This window comes from Pseudonaja textilis, chromosome 2 (assembly GCF_049901715.1).
Source record: "Pseudonaja textilis isolate UNSWEBS1 chromosome 2, rPseTex1.2, whole genome shotgun sequence".
In the NCBI taxonomy this organism is placed as follows: domain Eukaryota; kingdom Metazoa; phylum Chordata; class Lepidosauria; order Squamata; family Elapidae; genus Pseudonaja; species Pseudonaja textilis.
This window is the reverse complement of record NC_141991.1, coordinates 77,660,328-77,680,473: the sequence shown is the minus strand read 5'-3', so window position 1 is coordinate 77,680,473 and position 20,146 is coordinate 77,660,328.

Sequence of the window (20,146 nt, the reverse complement as noted above, 5' to 3'; positions counted from 1 at the left end):
AAGGGAACCAGGGGTATTGCCTCAGATTAAGAGTGATCAAAGGAACCAAGTTTTATAAGCAGAGAGAATCTGACACCTAGGGCCATGGGTATCTACCTTCCTTCCTTCCTTCCTTCCTTCCTTCCTTCCTTCCTTCCTTTTTCCTTCCTTTTTTTCTTCCTCCCTCCTTCCTTCCCTTCCTGCATGCAGCTATATCCCAGTGAAAGGGAGAGCATTATAATGGTGTAGAATTAGTTCAAATCTAACTGCAGTATTTGCCATTGCTATTTTATGCCTTAATTTTAATGCATCACACACACACACACACACACACACACACACACACACACACGTTTTACTTCCCTTCACTGCCTAAAAATGCCTAATAAATTATAAGCAGAGGGCATCAGGTCTAATATTGTTAGTATGCACCAGTCTTTAGGCTTCTGGGACTGTTTTATCTAGCTGTAAGTGAAGCTGTAAGTGTCAAAAGAAAGAAACTGTTGGCAGGTGATGGGCTGAAAAAGAATGTGGGGAAAGATCTCGCATCTGTGTCCTGCATTTCTTTCAGGGAAAATAAAGAGAGTGAGATGAAACGCCCACTCAAGGTTCAAGTGAGCTTTTTTGGCAAGGTGCAAAGACCTACGAAGACAAGTTGACTGCTGCAGGATTCATTAGTTCACCCTGATAAAATTCCTGACATCAAGGACTTCCTTCAGTGAGTGACTTTTGTCAGAGTAATTGGGAGAGAGTCGCTATGACAGGTTAAGGTTTTGTTTTGTTTGCTTTATTTGAACACACAACCTCGACATTAGGAGCTAAATGGAAAAGGTATTAAAATCTGGTGTGACGAAGAACCTGAACCAGTTTGTTGTGACCCTGGAGAAATGACCTGTTATCATAACTTATTCCTGAAGGATGCATTACAGTGGACGGTGCAAAAAAAAAAAAAACGTTTCTCAGAAACTGAATGGCAAATGGGTCACACAAAGCACTCCATGATCTCTCTTCTGTAGTGAAGTTTGGAAAACACGGTCATTAATATGAAAAATAAAATGCAAAGATTGTTATCTAAATTCTGCAAACATGAGGTCTAAAAAATAAAATTGTTTAGCTTACCAAAAACAGTACCCATCATTTCTTATGTTTCAAAGGCTTTTTATGTGAAATCTTAAAAGTCTTTACACATGGTGGTTCTTGTAGAAAAGACAGCTGCTTTGAATTTGAGAGTGCCAAGTGCTCATTAGAGGAGAAAACATAAACCTGGATTATTAAACCTGCTATTATTAGGTGAATATATTACTCAAGAACTATTTGAGGAACGTCTAAAGAATGTGGGAAGTTTTCTTTTTTTCATATAATTTTTAATTTAAAAAGTTAGAAAAGAAAAATAAGAACTGATAGAAACTAATAAGAATAAAGAAAAGAAAGATAAAGACAAAATGGAGAAAAATGAAAAAGAAGTATATTTTCTTTACAGCACTTATAAGTATATATAGCTCTTATATGGATACAACATAATTCTCATTTTTTCTACACATCTATTTTTTGTAATCATCAAAAGTTCTTTTTTTTTTCCATGCAAAAAGTCTCTAAGAGTCAACACTAAATATGGAAATCTTTTCTCTGATCCAAGAATTGAATTTGGCCATCTAAGCAAGTTCCATTATCTTCACCATCCATTTCTCAGTTGTGGGTAGCACTGAATCTTTCCACCTTTGTGCGTATAATAATCTTGCTGTAGTTATGTATATAAAAACTTCCATTAGTTGTTTAGCCATTAATCCAAAAGAAAAAGCCAGGGAAATTATTCTGCATTTCTTTTCATGCCCTGGAAATAGCCACAGGTAGACCATGACAGGAATTATCTCGGCTTGGCTTGACATCTGCTTCTCCATATTCCCTCAATCGAAATATAAGATATGCTGAACCACAATGGGATCACATTGCAGATAATAATAATAATAATAATAATAATAATAATAATAATAATAATAATAATAAAAACACCAAGAACACACTCCAGCATCATAAATTAGATATGGAAGATCCAATGGACAACATCTCCCTGCCTGTTTTTGTGAATCATTAGGTTGTATACTTAAGACTAGCTCAATGTTTTAATCCAATGAACTGTATCAAGTTACAAGTTTCAACATTCAAGAGGGCCTTACCTTAACACACTCAACAAATTGGTAATACAGAGGAAAAATGTAAGGGAATTCCTTATATGGTTAAACTTGTCTTCGCACTTTACTAGTACCATTGAAATCACAGCCCACTGTATATTTTTTACTTTTAATAAATAACATTGCCAGGGAATTTTTATATCTAGAAGAAATACATCATTTCTATAAACTTTGCCAAAATCTGTCATATTTTCTGTAAAACCCAGCAAAGGCTAATGAACTAATGTGTGTGTGCCTATCTTACATGCTTTGTTGTTTATGTGTTGATCAACAACTGACTTAAACTATCTATTAACTGAAACAGATGTCTTCTCTCAATAGCACAATTTTGGGGCAATTTGAGGAGGATCTCAAATTATTTTAGGGCATAAATGGGAGCAAATAGAAGAGATGATTCAAATCCATCCATTGGAAGGCATCCTTCAGATCTCCAGCTGGGGGCAAGAATGAAACAAGCATAAAATAAGCATAACCCCAACTATCTTGGAACGTATCTGAGAGAGGAACTACTAACCAATAGCAGTTTTACAAACATAGATGGAACAGTATTGATAGCACTGCATTGTTGAATAGACAAAAATCTACACAGAACTGCTTTGGTTCCTGGAACCAGTTTTAGCAGCTTGGCGACATTCCCATTGTGTGTTGGACCACCTGGTGGTGTTCCAGATCCTAAATTTGTTTTGAATCATCTGGAAGTAGGCTGATAGAGCACTAATGTGCAACATGTCAGTACAGTATAAAAGGACTATAAAAAGGACTATAACTAGTCTAGATGATAATGGGATAATCCAATCAGTCTGAAAGAAAGTGACATATTTGCATATTTGCAGAGTCTTTGATTAGCCATGTTTTGGAGCTCCAGTCAACACTACTTCTCTCTTGGGAATATATAAACCATAATTGGAGGAACAACAGAACAGGTTTAATGCAGCCTACACTGGTTGATCAGTGTAGAATGTATAGAATACCAAATGTTTTGAAGAAAGAGAATTTTCAGTCCCATTAATAGGCAGTAAACAGTTACTCTGTTTCAAATATTGATTTAAAACAACATCCCCAACATTCTAAATAATTACATTTGCAGAGATTTGATTTTAATGATTTTCTAAACAAGACTGTTTTGCTACTTTAATCATTCTCTCAGCTCATTACCTCTGGCTTTTAAAATCAAAACGCTTCATTGCATGAGGATGTTTGCAATGAAATCTTTGGCTTAGGAAAGGTTTCTGTCTCTCTTCCAGTTTAGATGTCGGTTGAAAATCTTAAGTTGCTATTTTACACCCAAGGACCTGTATATTAGTTGGCTACCCAAATTAGTTTTGGGCACTGCTGCAAATTTCCTAGGCTTTATAAACATATACTTTCTGTTAATCCTATCTTGATTAGTGGTTCAAAAAACTTCAGAAGAGTTGAACAACATGTCATAGGGGCTGGAATTAACACTAAATTGGGACTGTGTAATTGCTGTCTTGCATCAATCACATAAATAATAGGAAAGTAACTAACCTTTTTTGCAATGTGTAACTTAGCCTTCATATTTACTCCCATGTACTTAAAGAGCCAATAGCATAGCTACTCTAGTAATAGCTCTTCTCCGAAGAGAGGTCACTGGTACTTAAACAGATCTGGATCCACTAAAATCTTATTTTGAATCTTTGGAGATATTAAGCTATTATTATGTCTTTGTGTTGTGTGCATGTATTTATGTTTGTGTATTTGTGTATGTGTACGTGCATGCATGCATGTGTAGGTATGAGTGTATTATCTATCTATCATGTATATCATCATCATCATCATCATCATCATCATCATCATCATCATCATCTCCCTGGCTGCAGATTTTGAAAACCAGACATGCAGTGAGAACCAGCTAATTGTATCAACAAGTCTTCAATTAATCCAGATGATTCACCATGAACTATTGTCATTTATTGTGTGGAGCTGTTGCTACTGTAAACAAGTTATCAACTCTTTTCAATTGGGTAACATGAGCTATAAGGCAATGAGAAGAAGAGTGGCAGCCATCCATAATCACTCATCTCTGCAAGTGCTATTTGGATGGTCTTCAGGGATCATATAGTGCTCATTGATGGCTTGAGGTTGGGGGGGTGGGGTCATGTCACCCCTGCACCTAGACATACCTCCTCCCCTCACACATCCTTTCTGCATCAGGATTTCCCTTCCTTCTTTGCATCATTGATTCAAATGACCAGGTCACTGCTGCTATTTGACTATGAGAATATACAACCACATCTAGCAGCTGGCTTGCAACAAATAAAGTTGAAATTCTCAGCAGTTCCACAAATAGGATTTTTAACCACTTGCAATTTCCAGGAAGTAGGGTGTTTCATGTTAAGAAATAATATCTTTAAAAAAAACAGCCATTGGTCTGCATTTATATCACAGCTACTTTAGATATGTAGGCATCTTTAATTATTAATTTTGGTTGGAGGTTATTTATGAATGACTGAACCTAACCTTTAGAATCTGTAAGTTCCATATGTTTGCATTTTGATTTTACTGCTAACGGGGATGTTCCATGTTGAAAGATCACAATATTTAAAATTATGACCTTGGCATGTATAATGTTCACCTTAGATTGCCATCCTAAACAGTAATATAAGATTATATTACATTAATTATATATATGTCCTGCTCTCTCTTTTTAAACTCTCGAATGTGTGCCTGGTATCCCTATTTGAATCAGAAATGTTGGGACCAGTGCTTAACCTATTCAAAAATCCAATGAAAATTAAAACTAAAAAAGCCTCTGTTATCTATTTGTGGTGGCTCAGTAGTTAAGACAGTCGGAAAGCCAGGAGCCCAGATTCAAGACCTGAGCATCATATGATGGGTGAATTCCCATACTCCCCCAACTCCTGCCAACTTAGTAGTTGGAAAACATGCAAATATGAGTAGATAAATTGGTACCACCTTGGTGAAAAGGTAACAACGTTCTGTTATGTCATGCTGGCTACATGATCACAGAAATGTCATGGAAATGGAATGAGCACTGCCCCTTATAATTGGCAATGACTAGTAGAGTAAAATCCACAAGAACTCCTTTACCTATCCTACTAAAGTGTAAATAAAATGAAAATATAATGCAACATTATCCATTTAACATTTTAAATCTTGAATCAAACCGAGAGATTGAAGGGGAATTCTTTCAGAATAAAGGATCATGCCCATGCAATACAACTTGCAGAACCTGTCTATCAAGTCAAAACTTCTTCTTTTTTGGCAATAAAACTGAGAAATGGCATGACAAGGATTTTTCATCCTTTCCAGTTTTCTCTGATCCAGCATATCATTTCTGGTTTTACTCAGCCCGCTCAGTTGGATGTCATCTTTAGTCCTTTCCAGATATACAGCATATTTAAATTAAAAATTGGCAACCTTAAACCATTGTCTGTTTTCTTTGTGCTTTGTAACCATGCACATTTCTACTCTGGAGAAAATACAATTATACAGCAACTGCCAAATTCAGAAGAATCTGATTCAGACATCTAAATAAATGAGCATTTAATGAGATATATGGATGCATCTCCTTGTTTAAATTCGATCTCCGGGAATTGGTTTGGTTGGGTCTCCTGCTGATGACATCATTTACAGGATTTGATCCAAAGCACTTACAAGAAAAATAACACAGATGCTTTTTTTTTGTTTAATAACTTATCAAGGCAAGATAGAAAGCCATTTGGAGAAACCCTTCCATGAGCTTTAAGTAGCAGTTCTTTTGGCGGAAAAGTGACTTGGCTTCTCACCATTTACTGGATGTGTTCAAACTACGTTGGCTTATGTGAATGACAGATATATTCTGAGCAAATGTTTCTGCAGCGTTTGCATTCCTGAGTAGAGTTTCAATTGCACAAAGTCTCCCATGCAAACATGCTAAATACTGCGTTCAGGGACAGATGTTAGACTGGCTGATCGTGCCAGAGCAGTAAACCACAGCTTGTCGAAAACAATGCTTCAGAAGTCCACTAAAGACTGTGGTAGACTGGGTTTCCACTGGGTAAAAAATCTTATTTTGTGATTTAAATGTTGTTTTTATTTTCAATTCATTAATCCCAAAGAGATGTGGCAAGAACTAGCCCAGTCATTCTGTAATATTATAGGTCAAATGATTGAGAAAGGGATGTGAAGCTTTCTTGAGAAAGCAAGAACTTTTGATTATACAAGTGCCTCCATCACAAGAACAGGCATAGGCACACTCACACTCATACATTTACACAGTCACACCCATATATAGTCATATTCAATGATCAATACAGGCACTCGTAGTGGTATTCTACCAGTTCGGCCCGGTTCTGCCGGGCTGGTAGTGCTGATGAGCAACGGAGACTGAACCAGTTCTCTCGAATGCTCTGCTATCGGGCCCACCCACCTGCCTGGGCTCCCATATTGGCCTTTATTCCCTGCTTTTGAAGTGTAGCTGCTTTGCGTGGCACAGCAGATTGCCGTGTGGCAGCTGCTGAAGCGACAGGGGGAGTGCGGGATTGCAGGAGGTGAGTCTCTGCGCCTGCGCAAAGTGCGTGTTTGGCATGTGCACACATGCAAAGTATGTGCGCGTGTGCAAAGTGCACCCACCAAGCCATGCCCACCGGACCGATGTTAAAAATATTTGAAACGCACCACTGACAGGCATTTACCAGTGGTAGGATTCCGTTTCCCTACCAGTTTGCGTGTGTGCATGCAGCTTTCTAAACACCAGCTGAGGCTCTACCGCATCAATCAGCTGAGAGGATAAAGAACAGAAAAGTGCAGGGGTGGGTGGGAGGACTGATCCTGTGCTTTTCTCTTCTTTCTCCTCTCAGCTGATCATTGGAGCTTTTTTTTAAACTACCAGTTTGGCTGAACCGGTCTGAAACGGTAGCATTTCAGCACTGGCACATACATATTTTAATAGGATGATAAATTAAAGAGGTTATAGTTTCAAAAGTTCTAGGTCAAAGGTAGACCAGTCTGAAAAAGGAAGAAAACTAACTTTTTAAAACTAAAATTTAGACATTGATGAAAAGTTACTAAATGTTCTCTAATTCAGTCTTTCTATATTTACATGGATTTCTTCTTCCTATGATGTTCTGTACTTATCTTTTGAAGACATATCTGGTTGAGATTTATTTTTTTGTACAGCCCAATGCACATAGCTGAAAACCTGCACTTAGAAACCAATTGAAAAGAAAAATTTAGTGACACAACTGGAAGGCCTTTAAAAAAATAATGGGTTTTTGAAGAAATATTTGGCATACCATTGGAGTGGATGTCTGTTTTATCAAAGAGGAAAACGTAAAAAAGATGCATATTTCAATAAAATTTACTTCTTAATGGATACAGTTAGATGTACATTTCAAATATTTGAACAGAAACAAGATGTATCTGTAGTAGAAAATCACTAGTTCAAATGTGTTCTTGCTTATTGAACGTGCTTATCCAAATTGCTAATTGTGGGGGGTCATGATCCAACAATAACCTTAAAAAAAAAAACAACCTTGATGTAGGCAGCTGCCTCCTTTTCTGATGATTCACCTGTCTTGGAAAAAAATAATCCTATGGAAATGCTAGGATTATATGTCCAGCATATGAGCTTCACTTTTCTTCTTATTCCATTTCAGACCTTGACAAGTTAGCTTTGCCCTCACTGAATCCTTTCTGGTTCTTTTTCTCTGTATATTGAATCCAGACTTTGCAGAGAGGAATTGGGCATTTCCATGCTGTCAGTAAATCCTCTTCTAGCTCTCAGGAGCAACTTAAAAATCTTTTTATTTGGTCTGAATGAAAGAATTCTTCTTGTAGCTTCCATGTAATTACTGTGTTCTGCTTTTATGAAATTTAAACCTAAATCAACATTCCCTTTGAGCCTCATATAATAAAATAACCGTTTCTTTTGAAAATGGGTTTAATGCCATCAGCTATACCAGACTTAAAAATGAAAGCTAGGTCTTCATGCCCATGAAGTTTAAATTTCAATTGGCCTTTTTTCCTCCACGGTTCTTCTAAATTCCTTAAAACTGGTAAATGTTTCTTCTGTTGCACTGTATTCTGATTGCCTTGGATTTTGATTTTTCTTTCATGTATGATCATCAATGCAATTAAAACTAATGGTTTTCTGCTACCAAAATCATTTTGCTGGATCATTAATATTAGGTGACAACAAAATATAGGTATAGTAAAATATGGGTACTGTATAGACTTTGTAAAATTACTTTCTGACTATGAATGGTAAATACATTTTTATGTCATATAAGATAAAGAGATTGAGGCATTATGTGCTGGAAGACATGTTCTAAATGCTTCCAGGATTAATAGCTAGGAATCATTAAACAGTTAATTTCTTGGAATTCTCTATCAAGGCCATACATTTCTTCTTGGATAGATGGGATTTATAACTTCAAATGCTTCCAGGCTTACTACAGTGAGTTGGAAGCAGTGGTGGGATTCAATTTTTTTTTACTACCGGTTCTGTGGGTGTGCCTTGGTGGGTGTAGCAGGGGAAGGATACTGTAAAATCTCCAGTGGTATTTGCCAGTTCTCCAAACTATTCAAAATTTCTGCTACTGGTTCTCCAGAACTGGTCAGAACCTGCTGAATACCATCTCTGGTTGGAAGCATTTAGAATGAGATGTCCCATATTGCATGCTGGTATGACAAAATGTAAACTTTATATAATAATCCAATAAATAAATATGAGCACCAGTTTAGTGTAGTGGTTAAGGCACAAAAGCTAAAAACCAGAACATCATGAGTTCTAGTCTTGGCTAGAGATAAAGTCAGCTGAGTGACCTTGGGCCAGTCATTCTCTATCAACCTTAGGAAGAAAGCAATCACCTGGCTAATCACACCTAAAAATGGTGCCAAGAAACTTCAGGGACTAGGCCAGGTATTCAACAGTGACTTAAAGGTGCTCTCTCCTCCCCCCACCAAAGTGGGTTTAAGCAGTTGGTTTATTTTTGAGAGATTTTCATATTCCTTTCTGGATCCCAATAGCACTGAGAATATGGTGTATCTTCAGCATGGATAGAGTTAGATAGTCATAGCCTCATGTTGTTATTATAGGTCAAAGTTCTTTATTTTATAAGCGTCCTAGTGAATTATTTTAGACATTTTAGCATATGAATAGAAGCCTCTTAATGCAAAACTTTATCAAGTACATCATTTCAGCACAGATGAAGGCAAAACCAGATCTAATTATTTCCTGCGCAAACCCGCATAGGAAAAGTTTAGATTCTCCCTTCCCCTATTAGACTAGGTCACATTGTCTGACTGAATCTTATGGAATTGTTATGAGAAAATCTTTTGGCTCTGGTAAACACTGAAGTGTCCTTGATTCTCATGGCTGTCTTCTTGATGTCTGGAGCATCCCCCTTCCCTCCTGCCTGGTTCATTGGCAAGCTGAGAAGCGATAATGGTTGCAACAGTGCATTTTGAAACTTGACAGACTGTGGACAAAAATGGAGAAAGGTAAAAAAAAGTAATGGCTTGCAATATCAAGAAAAATGCCAGTGGTGATCAACCAGAAGGAAAAGAGCCTACATGGATAAAAGAAGAACATGAGAATCCCTTTGTCAGTAAAATATTAGGGCAAATATGCTAGTTATCATGGTTGGATGTAAACATGGAACAATCTTAGAAAGATGATTTAATTGTTTTTATAACAAAAATAGATAACAAATATCCTTTCCAAAGTATAAGAATGTGACATCTTCCAAGGTATGAAGATGTAAAAAGATAGCAAAGACTGAATCACATGAAAGCTAGATAAATAAATGCACAGCACACTCATAGACACCTGTAGCAGGTCTGCCAAGGCTGCTTGTTAGTACCAGTCCATGTTTAATATGAATCACTGGCCATAATATAGAAATAGGGTGGCCATTTATGAGTTGCCCAAACAAAAAATGGCGTCACTAAAATACATTTGTAAGCACTCAGTTATTTTTTCAAATCTAGGCAGAATTACCATAAATTCCCCATATTGGGGAAATTTGCAACTTAGTGACTGCTTAGTCAGTTGTAAGTTGCTTCCTTCTAATAATTTTTGAAGGCCTTCACAGAGAAACTGCCCTCTGTAAGATAGACTATGTAGATTTTCTATGTGATAATGCCTGACCAACTCCATTGTATTACTCAAATGATACATGGATTCTCCTAAACAAAAGGTAGAATTGTAGTTGCAGCCTGAGTCTCTCAAATGATTAGACTGAGAAATCTGCTGGTTTGAATCTAGAGTTTATATCTTGCAGTGTGAGTCAATATTCAATGTTGGACATATCCTCTGTAGTTTACTCAGCCTTGCTTCAATATTTATTCATTCATTTACGGTGCTGCCCAACTTCAGATTGACTTTGAGATAGTGATTACGTTCATGACCTACGATAGTAAGTTCCAAAAATTAATTGCATATTATACCAGATTTTATTTTCTGTATGTTTATATAGAGCTTTTGAGAAGAAGTGCTTTTTAAAAATAATTGTATGTTCATAACAATATTCTGAAGTGCAAGCTCAGTTTAGGCTTGGTTCCTGAGAGAGAATTTTAAACAGTTCTAGCAATCATTCTGAAAAGTAAATAATATTTGTAAAATTGATATATAGTAGGAACATACTGGTTTCTATCTCTTGGTTTTTGTTTTTGACTATATTATCTATTCTATACTCACAAGGATTCTTCTGTCACATTCTCACGTTGTTTATTCAGTTGTTTATTTATTAATTCAAGCCATTGTAAAAATACAAATTTTCAGTTGCACCTCCTTTTTTCTATTAAGGACATTTTCTATAAAGTGTTTTAAAAATTGCCATCCAATGAAGCCAAACCGAAATATAAAACCTGGATAACAGTTGCTCTTATTTACAGACATGCAGAGTTTGTGCCTGTTCATTAGATTTGTGATATATTGCCATCTCATATTCCTCTCCTTGGAATTAATAAATGTTTTGGCTTACATGGTTCTAATAAAGCGTACACAGTGACAACACAAAGGATCTAGGAAACATTATTGCTGTAATGGAAACATCATATATCTCATCTCAAGTATTGCCATGCACTCAGCAATTACATGAAATTGAATCTTTGTCAATGTCTTTGAACTGGGCTTTTGCACTTACCATGAGAACTGGGATTACTGAGATATTTGGGTGAGAAAACCTTGCAGTTGTTTCAATGATATTTAATCCTACAGGATTATAGTTCTTCTGCTGCCACTGATCTAGCAGTTAATGCAATGAAAACAAAAGTCCTTACACCAGACTGGGTCACTACATACCAAGGATACTGTAGATGTCAGAAAGGCCCATAAATTGGATGGCAAGACTTCCTGAGGATCATGGAACATGATAACCTCATGAAGGTGTGGAAGTAGAGATGGATGGAGGAAAAAGATTGTACTGCAAGAAATATCAACCAAAGCTAATCATAGGTATGATTACACGGTGTTAGGAAAGCCTTTCTAGATGTTAGACTACTTTTCAATCAAATGATATACAAACATAAGATTATAAAAAACCTCACTTTTTATGACCCAATTCAGAGTAGAGTGAGGACAACTGGTTGGAGCTGAGTATTTACTGATTGGATGCTCATCCTGATGCCATGCAGAATTTGAAGCAGTTTTTTTTCTTTCCACCTTAGGAGAGAAAAGTCTGCCATTGCTGAAGATTGAACTCTCAACCTTCTAAATGGGAGGCAAATGTCTTTACCATTAGGCCACCACACTGCTCAAACACAAGATCATAAAATTATATCCATTAATGTTGAATATTACATAGAATGGCTAAGAGCTTAGTAGTCATAGTATCATGTCAATTATTTGAAGAATATTATACCCCAGTTGTAATTAAGCTTTCTTACTAACCTCTAACTGGTTTACAACAATGTAACACAGTGTACTAGTGGCAATGGGTGCACCAAAGAAAAAACTGAAAAATCAAATTAGGAACAATATTTTTGGAGAAAATTTACCTATGCAATTGCTAAGAATCAACTCCAGTTTGACGGCACAAAATCAATCCATCAACCAACACGGCCCACATTCCATATTAGCCAGGTATGAGACAATCTAGAAGAGAACCTTGAGAATTTCATTTATGAAATGTGTATGTGTCCAGTATGGCATTCTATGAAGATGCACAAAACATAGTGCATCAGAACATAGCAAATGAATTTCAGTTCATGGTTTATTTCCTTTCAGATAAGATCCAATATGTGGCATCAGTCAATCAGCCATTATTTTGGACAAAGGCCACGGTTATCACAAAAGTTTGAGCCACCTCCAGACCCATGGAAAGATGATGAGGTCACTCAGAACCAATAGCCTTGTGAATGCCCAACCGCCACAGTGAAGAGATCACAGATCATACTGCAGTATATATGGGAGGACAGTGAACAAGCAAGTTTCCTAGTATGCCCTTTTAATTTATCTTTACGAATAACACCTCATATGTAGCTATCTGCAGAACAGCGCTCCTCATGATTGCTAGGATCTCCTAGAAAGCAAATGCTGATCTCCTCTTTCCCGAGTCCTGGCTGATGTTGTATTCAAAACTCAGTCAGCCAGATCTCCAGGGAGGAATCCTCCCTCTTCACCTATTCAGGCCTTAGTTAAACATGTGAGGTTATAGACAGATAACATTCAATAGCATTAGTTGATATGGAAGGGGGCAGAAGTAAACATTGTCTATGACATTTTCAATCTTTTTGTCCCCATAATGGCTTTGATTTACTTTAATCCACGAATATCATTTAATTGCACTCCTGTGATTGTAAAATAGTTCTATTTATAGTCTGTCTGTCTGTCTGTCTGTCTGTCTGTCTATCTATCTATCTATCTATCTATCTATCTATCTATCTATCTATCTATCTATCTATCTAGCTAGCTAGCTAGCTAGCTAGCTAGCTAGCTATCTAGCTATCTAGCTACTTATCTAGCTATATCTTTCTATTACCTATCTACCACAGGAAATCATTTGGAAAAATAAATCTTCACAAAAAAATCATAGGATCTCTGTTATGTCCTGAGGACTCAAGGAGTTCTCACTCAGGTCCACTCACTTGTGTGGGCGTTAATTCCCCCATTCCCATTGGTCAGTTCTCCCCAGCAGCCAGCTATAAAAGCAGGCTGCGGGGTCCAACTGGTCGCTGATTGCTGCGAGCCAGTTCCAGGCTTGGCAAGCACGGTCAGCCCTTTATTTGTAAATAAAGTACTGTTGCACTCATGCTCTGGTTCAGCCTCTCATTGCTCAAACTTAACACTGGCGACGAGGATGGGATGGCTACCAGAAGCACCTTGCAACCGCTGAGTCACTAGCCACCGATCTACAGCCCAGAGAGAGCGATCGGCTGGCAACAAGGGAAACGCTGATCCGCAGCCTAGAGAGAGCGGTCAGCTAACGAAACGAGCGATCAAAAAGAGCAAACGCAGATCCGCAGCCAGAGAAAGCGGTCTGAGTCAAATAGTTAGAAGCGTCTGTAGCCGCTTGTTAGCCTCGCTACGGGGAAAGTGAAGCGCTGCGAGCCGCAGCCGCTCTGCATTTGGCGCGAAATTCAAACGGGTGTCATTTGAATTTCGGGCCAGTAGGAATCACAGCACAGCGCTGTAGAGAGTCACTAACGCCCACTTTTTTTGGCGCGAATCAAGACACCTCCAACGGCTAGCAGCCAACGTGGTAACCCAGAGAGAGAGAGAAGAGAGGGTAGCAAAAAACCTCTCCAGAGCTGATATCACTTGTAACTCACGAGCGTTCGTAGTCCCAGAGAGATTTCTTCCGCAGGTAGCCCAGCCATTCCAGCACCATGAGTTCCAATCCAGTATTCTCGGCGTTTAAACCAGACGAGGAGAAGTGGGAATCGTATAAGAACCGTTTCAATCATTACATCGATGCGGTCGGCCTGTCGGATGCGGGAGAGCATCGGAAAAAATCCTATTTCCTAATCTACTGCGGAGCCACCGTTTACGATACCGCTGCAGCACTCGTGGCGCCGAGAGAATTAAAAAACGTTCCGTGGTCCGAGCTGCTTGAGATCCTCACAAACCACTACGCTCCCAGACCTTCACAAATCGCCAGGAGGTTCACGTTCCGAATGAGGAAGCAATCAAGTAAGGAGACCATCAACCAATATATGGCCGCCCTCAGAACAGCAGCCCTGCACTGCGGGTTTGGAACATACCTGGAGGACATGCTCCTCGATCAATTGGTTTGTGGGGTCAAGGATCTCAACCTACAGAGGCGACTGCTAGCTAAAAAAGACCTCAACCTTGCGCAAGCGGTAGAGGAGGCCCTAGCAGCCGAGCTAGCTACGAACTCAGCCACCGAAATTCAGGGCCCAAGCGCCAAGCTAGCAGCGTTCCCAGTCCATTCCGAAGAGGTGGAAGCGGAGGAAGGCCACAGCGAGGAGAACGATGTCCATCGCCTCACCAATGACAGACGGTCGCAGGTAGGGGCCAAACAAGAATACACCGGTCCACCCAAGCACATCACCCTGTGCCTAGCCTGTGGGGATCACATCAAAGGGCCACCTGCAAGTTTAAAGGAGCCGTTGCAACAACTGCCATAAGAGGGGGCACATTGCGAGAGTCTGCCAAGCCCCCAAAGCGCTGCACAAAGACCCCCGTCCCTCGCACTCGGGACCACAGAGGCAAGTATTAAACTGTTGCACGCACCGCCTTGCCAGGCGACTTGCCACTCTGTTAGTAAAATTTCTCTCTCCGTTTCCCTAGAAGGTAAACCGTGCCACATGGAGGTTGACACAGGGTCAGCGCTCAATAATCTCGTGGAACACCCTCAAGAGACTCCACCCCAGCCTATCTACTACCCGGCTTCAGAGATGCCAGTTCGGTCTGAAGGACTACCAGGGAAGGCCATTCCCGTGATCGGCAGAGGCAAGTTCTTTGTCAGTTTTAGAGCTTTTAAAGGCCACCTACCTCTAGTGGTAGTTAACGGCAATCTACCCACCTTATTGGGGCTCGATTGGTTTCCCCACCTCGGCCTAGGGTTAACAGGAGTCCATGCTGTCTCAACCTCAGACACTGACTCCTTATTCGCTGACTACGCAGATGTATTCAGCGAGGAGCTGGGGTGTTATAATGGAACCCCCATCTCGTTCACCGTTGACCCCCAGGCAGCCCCAATCAGATTAAAACCACGTAGAGTTCCATTTGCTATTCGACCAAAACTAGACGCTGAATTAGATAAACTACTAAAACAAGGGGTCATTGAGCCAACAGATTTCGCCAAGTGGGAGACGCCCATTGTCACACCCCTAAAAAAAGATGGTAGCCTGAGAATTTGCTCGGACTACAAGACAACAATCAATAAATATTTACAAGTTAGCGCCTATCCCGTGCCCATCATTCAGCATTTATTGCATACATTCGAACCGGGCAGTATTTTTGCTAAATTGGACATGTCTCAAGCATATCAACAGTTCCCTGTTGATAACCAAACAGCGGAACTTCAGACCATTGTCACTCACAGGGGTGCCTTCCGATGCAAGCGTCTCCAATTTGGCGTAAGTGTTGCCCCGGGCATTTTTCAATCCCTTATGGAGCGGATTTTACAGGGCCTCCCTGGTGTAGTACCCTACTTCGACGACATTTTGGTCTCGGCCAGGGACAGACCCCAACTCTTCCAGAGAGTGCGAGCAGTGTTAGAGAGGTTCAGACAGCATGGCCTCAAGTTAAAAAAAGAAAAATGCGCCATTGCCACTAGACAGGTGGACTTTCTGGGTTATAAAATTGACGCCTCTGGCATTCACCCCCTGGAGTCCAAGGTCAGGGCGATCCACGAAGCCCCCACACCGACCTCCAAAACGGAGCTACAAGCTTTCTTGGGACTCCTAAACTTTTATGCCTCCTTTTTGCCCCATAAAGCCTCAATAGCCGAACCCCTACACCGATTACTAGACAAAAAGTCACCGTGGCACTGGGGGCACAAAGAAGACCAGGCGTTTAACGCCGTCAAATCACTACTTACGCAGAGGCAGTGCTCATCCAATTCGACCCCAACCTTCCTTTAGTATTGGCAGCAGACGATCCCCTTTTGGAATTGGGGCGGTCCTTAGTCACCGACTGCCAATGGCGCCGAGGCCCCCATCGCTTTTTCTCCAGGACGCCTCGCCATGGAGCGAAATTACAGCCAAATAGACAAGGAAGCCCTAGCAGCTGTTGCAGCCGTGAAAAAGTTTCACGAATTCCTTTTTGGCCACTTCTTCGAACTGGTCACCGACCATAAACCCCTCCTGGGCTTACTGGCCGGCGACAAACAGACACCTCAAGTCCTCTCCCTCGGATGACACGGTGGACACTTTTTCTCGCGCCTACTCATACAAACTTATCCACCGCCCGGCAAAACTCTATCCCACGCTGACGCACTCAGTCGCTGCCCTTACCCGCTCCGGCTGAAGACCCAGCTCCTGTCAATGCCATTTTTGAAATCACCCAGTTGGACCTGCCCATCACCGCCCTTGACATCGCCTCCAAAACCAAGGCAGACCAAACGCCGCCCAGGTGCTCGACTGGGTGAGGAGGGGGGCCGGGAGGCAATGTTGATAACAAATTCGCACCCTTTAAGACTCGCATGCAGGAGCTGTCCAGTTTGCAGGGTTGTCTACTGTGGGGCACTCGAGTGATCATTCCGACCTCGCTGCGTACCCAAGTCCTGGAGGCGTTGCACGAGGGACACCCCGGCATTGTGAGAATGAAGCGTTGGCACGCAGCTACGTGTGGTGGCCGGGTCTAGACGAGGACATTGTCAATTGGGTAAGTTCCTGCAGCATTTGCCAGGAATCCCGTCCTGCTCCCCATCGCCACCCCTACCAGATGGGAGAGCGCCAGCGCCTTGGTCTAGAATCCATATCGATCTGGCCGGCCCCGTGCATGGAAAGATGTTCCTAGTGGTCGTGGACGCTTATTCCAAGTGGATAGACGTGGCGCAGCTATCCACGACAACCACACTAGCAATCACCAACGTGTTAACGCGCCTGTTCGTTACCCATGGACTACCCGACTCCTTGGTCTCCGATAATGGCCCACAGTTCGCATCAGTAGAATTCAGCCGTTTTGCAGCCAACCTAGGCATCCGCCACATTTTAACAGCCCCATTTCACCCTGCGAGTAATGGGTTGGCTGAAAGGGCCGTCAGGACCACCAAAGAGGCCCTCGCTAGGTTTGGCAGAGATGACTGGCACCACAAACTCTCACGGTTCCTGATGAGCCAGCACTCAACCCCCTGTGCAGTCACCAATAAGTCCCCAGCGGAACTTCTGATGGGCCGGCGCCTGAGGACTGTATTGGATAGACTGCACCCACAATACTGCCCTGACTCTCCCCTCGCTTCCACTTCGGGGGTTAGACATTTTATGTTACAGGAGCCGATATTTGCAAGGAATTTCGCTGGGGACCCACTTTGGATTCCGGGCGAAGTCATCGCCGTCACCGGGCTGAGGTCATATAGAGTCAGGCTGGAGGATGGTCGCGTCTGGAGGAGACACATAGACCAACTCAGAAGGCGCCTCAGCAACCTCGCAAACAAGGATCCAGAGTCTCCAGTCGAAGGGGAATCGTCCCATCCGCCACCCAGCCACATCGCACCCAGTGACCAGTCTACGCCAGCAGTCGTTCCGGTCAGCCCAAACCCGGACAACAGCGCCCAGAGAGTTGATCAACCGGATCCAACCCACGAGAGTTTGACTCCAGAAACCAACCCGGTGGTTCCCGAGGATGCCCAGTCCAGAGAGGGTGTTGGCGACACTATGCCAGCTCAACCGTCACAGACTGATACCGAACAGTCAGACAATGTTCCCGAGTTGCGCCGCTCCGGGCGCCAACACAAACCCCCCATCTACCTCAAGGACTATGCGTGTTCGCATCTGGGGGGAAGGGGTGTTATGTCCTGAGGACTCAAGGAGTTCTCACTCAGGTCCACTCACTTGTGTGGGCGTTAATTCCCCCATTCCCATTATTCAGTTCTCCCGAGCAGCCAGCTATAAAAGCAGGCTGCGGGGTCCAACTGGTCGCTGATTGCTGCGAGCCAGTTCCAGGCTTGGCAAGCACGGTCAGCCCTTTATTTGTAAATAAAGTACTGTTGCACTCATGCTCTGGTTCAGCCTCTCATTGCTCAAACTTAACAATCTCCATTGCAAAAATTCTACCCAAAGCAAAAATAACTATATGGAAAATTAGATCCATAACTAAATGAGGCTTTTTTGTGTTGTAAGTTGGACATTTTCATTGCAGATCTTAAGGAGAGTCCTTTATGATTCTGACAGAATCGGATATGCTGACCATTGTGTTATAACATGAAAGGAGCAATTAGGTTTGTAATAGAAGTTAGAACTTAAGAAGAGCTGAGTTAGATTAGATGAAAGGCTTTTCTGGATTAGCATTCTGTTTCCAGATGCCCATGGGAAGCTCATATGCAGAAGGGCAGTAGCAGCTGTGTGTCTTGAACAACTGGTACCCACAACTAATATAATTCACAGTCTATATAGATTTAGAAGAGCGGAGGGATGTATAATTTATCATTGACCCAACATTATGCGTTCAGTCTAGTGATTTCTAGAAATAGGTATATTCCTCAAAAATTGAAATTAGCAAGTATAAAACATACAACATATTTAGTAAAGCTAGAATTGAAAAAGTATAAATACTAAAAATGAATGTATACTAAATAAAATATTAAAATGTATAAACTATGCACACTCCCTCAAAAGTTGAAATTATACAGTATAAAAATATATGCACACATATATACTCCCTCAAAAATTGAAATTATACAGTATAAAAATACAACATATTCAGTAAAGATAAAATTAAAAAAATATAAATACTAAAAATGAATATACACTAAATAAAATATTAAAATATATAAACTATACATACTTATATATATTAGTATACTCCCTTCCACTATTCCTGCACTACTGCTAGTAACTGTTATACCAATTGTTGCAGTAGGCATAATTATTATGCCCACATTAACAAATGTCATAAATAAAACATCACTTAGATCAGGCACAAACCAGTAGAAAAAAATATCAAATGCTATCATGTTGTACCTATTCTGTAGCCTATAATATTAAGATATTTGAGAAAGATGGGTTGAAAGGCAAAAAAAGCCTGACAACCAGAATGACAAGAAAAAGAAAAAGGAACAAAAGAAAAAGGAGGAGAATATTATCATTTATAGATTCACTAAGTAACTCTTTTACAGTAAGAAACTGGTTTACAGTAAGAAACTCTTTTAAATATTCACAGAGATCCAAATCAGAGTAGCTGAAAGAAATCACTAGCAAAATCCATTTGTTTATATCAGTGTTTCTCAACTTTGACGGCTTTAAAATGTGCGGACTTCAATTTCCAAAATTTCCCAGCCAGCCTGCAGGGGAATTTTGGGAACAGAAGTCCATCCATTTTAAAGCTGACAAGGTTGAGAAACACTGGTTTATATGACTGGAACTGGGCAGCATTTTGCTTATTTCTCCTGCTCCACCTTGGCACAATGGAATAGGGTGAATAATTTCTCCTCTTTTTAAGTCAATTCTTCTCTGAGAAAGCTAAAAAAGAATCACTGTGAAATGAAAATGCCAATCCAAATGCCTCCCCCCCTTTTCTGTAGTGTAAATTGGCAGGGACTGCTGCTTTGCCCTGCGTTATAATTGATAATGGAGGTTGAAGATCAGGCTCACAGATTTTTCATAATGTTTCCTAAGATTTAGACTGAGCTGAAGGTGAGAAAGAGAGAAAGAATCATGCAATATTTGATTTATAGTTATATCCCTATTATAGTAATGCTGAGAAAAAAGCCACTCACAGCCGTCTGCAGGGATAAATTGCTGTAGATACCGCAGATCAGAGGTGGGACTGTGGCTGATTTTTCATATGCAGTTAAACATCTACCATGCCTCCCGGGTTGCAGCCATGGGTGGTCTTCTTAAATGATCTCTTAAGAGCTCCTCACAAGCTAAATCAGCTCATT